The sequence below is a fragment of the Penaeus vannamei genome, chromosome 20, assembly GCF_042767895.1.
Source record: "Penaeus vannamei isolate JL-2024 chromosome 20, ASM4276789v1, whole genome shotgun sequence".
Lineage (NCBI taxonomy): Eukaryota > Metazoa > Arthropoda > Malacostraca > Decapoda > Penaeidae > Penaeus > Penaeus vannamei.
Genome location: NC_091568.1, coordinates 11,437,932 through 11,441,308, shown reverse-complemented (window position 1 = coordinate 11,441,308; position 3,377 = coordinate 11,437,932). Strand labels below are relative to the sequence as shown.

The 3,377-nt window shown below is 34.2% G+C and overlaps 1 protein-coding gene across 1 annotated transcript in view; it reads left to right on the top strand.

Moving 5' to 3' along the window:
• Positions 1-3,127, top strand: part of fus (epithelial splicing regulatory protein fusilli) — a 196,649-nt gene extending 193,522 nt beyond the window's left edge. Inside the window, exon 13 of the mRNA XM_070135007.1 lies at positions 1-3,127. This exon is cut by the window's left edge and continues 647 nt beyond it. The gene's annotated coding sequence lies outside the window, so the exon portion shown is untranslated.
• Positions 3,128-3,377: the final 250 nt, after the last annotated feature.

The window sequence follows — 3,377 nt, the reverse complement described above, 5'->3', positions numbered from 1 at the left end:
TTTTTCTCTTTCTCTCTTTAGGTTGTATACTGAGTTATTGTCCTTAGGTTAAGGAACTTGTTGCAACAGCCCATAGGCTGCAACTAGTGTAACAACAAGTATCACAAAGTCTTCCAGTAGTTGTTTTAAGAAATTTTATATTGCTGTCACCAATACAGGTGCCTCTGATGTGTGTTGACAGTTAGATTATAGCATATACAGTGATGCTATTTTCCTTGTACATTTTTAAGTTTTCTATCATGATTTTTACTTTGTTAATTATTGTGCATTCCAAGTGCCTTATCAAATTTGTATTGTGAGTGTTGCTTTCAGCAGAACTGCATCAGTAATATACTATGCTGCTACAATTTCATCATTAATATAAGTGAATCTTTGTGTTTTAATGTTGGTTTTCCCTATATTCAGCAGACCAGAAACACAAGATAAATACAAGAACCAGGGACCAGTTAGTGTACCTATATCAGACTTGAAGCATTGTCATGCACTTAATACACTAACTGATTTGCAGGTAAAGTCCTTGATGCTAGATTTAATCTCAGCACATGAAGGGCAGTGTTCCTAGTGACAAGGGGAGTTGTCAATCAGTGCCTTGGCTTGTGACTGTAGGGTGAAGTCAAGTTAGCCATCACCATGCAAGGCATATCAGTATCTTGATTGTTATATAGGGCAAAAATGGATTGTTCTGCAACAAATCATTTATGCAATGCCTGATGAAATTCATATGAATTTGTGTTGTATCAGTTGAAAATGAAGTTTACAGGGTAGAATTTCTTTTAAATAAACAAACTGCATATTTTGCCTTTGGAGGAAGGCAGTGCATTTCTTAATTTATTCTTTGAGAAGTGCCTATTCTGTATAACCCCACAGTAACAAAATGATCTCTCCTTTACTCCCAGTGATGTTCACAAGCCCTTGCCACCAGTTTTTTTTATTTTTTTATTATTATTATATTATTATTTTCCATTAGAATTCTACTGTGTGGCAGATATGACAGTCTCCATGAGAACATAGTTTTGTTTCTGCTCATTTCTTTGCTCTTGGCAAGACTAGAGATTATGATCTTTACTAAGATGAATTAAAGAAAGGTTACATTAGTTCAGTGTATATTGTTTTAAGATATTCTTTTTAATATCATAATTACTAGTTCTGCCACATTGGCAATTTGAGTTTGAAAGGACTGTAAAACATTCCTGCCTTTGCAGTTCTGTTGTTTTCTGGTGTTATGCAAAAGATTGATGTAGCATAGAGCATCATTGTGGAAATAAAATTGCCCATTACATAATGGGCTTTGGAAGTAGGCAGTCAGTGCTGCAGTGCACAATATCATCATTCATTTGTATTATCTAATAAGTGTTATCTTTATAATCATCATTGTTGAATTTCCTTCACTGTTAGATAATCATTGTTGAATTACTTTCACTGTTAGATGTTGGAGTGCTTCATGAAATGAGAAGACCATTCAGAAGTGCTGCAGTATGCTGTAATTTTAGATAGTAGGCAGATTTCCCATAAGAAGAATTTGGGAGGAGACAGTTGCTACGAATGTTTTCAAATGATGAGTTTATTATCATAGTTATTAAGTTGCCCTAAATACCAGATTATAGGGCTTTCAATCTAATAGGTGCGTTTTGAGTGCCGCAGTGTATCAATTTCCTGTTCTTCGTACCCTAGTCGTGATAGCGTGAGTAGTGAGCCTCATCGGTGCTCAAGCCACTCTCAACCTAATGCTCAGGCAGCCACGTGCACCACGTCTCTAAAACTCTTGCTCCTTCATTCTCTTTTCTTTTTTCTTTTCTTTTCTTTTCTTTTCTTTTCTTTTCTTTTCTTTTCTTTTCTTTTCTTTTCTTTTCTTTTCTTTTCTTTTCTTTTCTTTTCTTTTCTTTTCTTTTCTTTTCTTTTCTTTTCTTTTCTTTTCTTTTTTTGTCTTTGTTTCTTTCTTTGTTTCTTTCTTTCTTTCGGTCTTTCTTTCTTTCTTTCTTTCTTTCTTTCTTTCTTTCTTTCTTTCTTTCTTTCTTTCTTTCTTTCTTTCTTTCTTTCTTTCTTTCCTTTTTTATTCAAGAGTACATTTTTTGTTTATTATATATACACTAAGAAAATGTCCCTTTGTATCCATGTTTTTTATTATTTACTTTTTTCCATCATATTTTAAAATATTAATATTTATTCCTTATAATACTCATTTCTCAATTATCCACCGTTTTCTTAGTCATTTGTCCTTTTTATTTATTTATGTAGTTAGTTGATTTTTTTTTTTTTTTCCCCACTCCCTCACTCTCACATACCTGTAGTGAGTTGATCTCTAAAACTACCCCATGACTTGTATAGATCTGATTTTGAGTCAGTGCTGTCCTTCTGAAAGTGGTTTTTATTCGTAATCGTGGTGTACGTGGCTGAAATACTTATTTATTACACATATTACCAATTAAAATATGATAAATAAAAAACGTTTGCACGAAATTAAGAGCAGATAAATTATTTCCTATGTTAACAAGTCATCAGCATCCAAAGATAAGTATGTGTAACAAGTGAATAAGGTTTTTATTGTATTATAATTATTGCATTATCTCGTGACCATCATCTGTGATATTTTAATGTGTGAAGAGCCATCTTATGGAATGCCAGGGAGACAGGTGCTCAATAGTTTGGTTATTAATATGTGGCTAAAATTCACAATGATTTTTTAAGGGAGAATTACTGGTAAGTCTCGGGCATCTTCGAAGGTGTTAAGGGATGACCTGGCTCCCTTTCGGCATAAATTTGCATGCAATTCTAGAGAGAAGTGCTTAGCCAAAAAGTAACACAAAAATCATCATAAAAAATGCATTTTTCTACCAACGTTCTGTAATGGACTTACAAATTCTTATAATTTTGATTGGCATTTATGACTGGAAAGTTTGTCAAGTGCTTGTGGTGCCCATATTTCTCGTAATCTAACAATGCATTTTATACTGAAAAGAGTAAAGGCATGAGAGATATGCAACATACCACTTCAGATACCTGTCGTTTGGGAGCCATGGGACGGACGGTCTTTCTCTTTCTGTAGGTAATTTTTTTTCGTTATTATTATTACACCGGGTGCATTGGAAAGGTACTTCTGGGGGAGCAGTAAATAATAATTTGTTGCTCAGTAGCTCACCTTGGGTCATGCTCTGTCAGTCCACAGTCTTGTTTTAAATGAATTTCTGAAGGTGGTTGTGGCAGTCACTAGCTTTTGGTTCTTTGCGGCTTTGGGTACACCATACTAGGGTATGTATAAATTTTCCTCACTTCCTCCTTGTCTTCGTTTGTACTTGCTTCCTCTTGACTGTAGTGTGTTTAAAAAAGAAAAAAAAGTTGAAAGTCAGATCATGAGGTCTGAATTGGCCATCGCCCTGAAA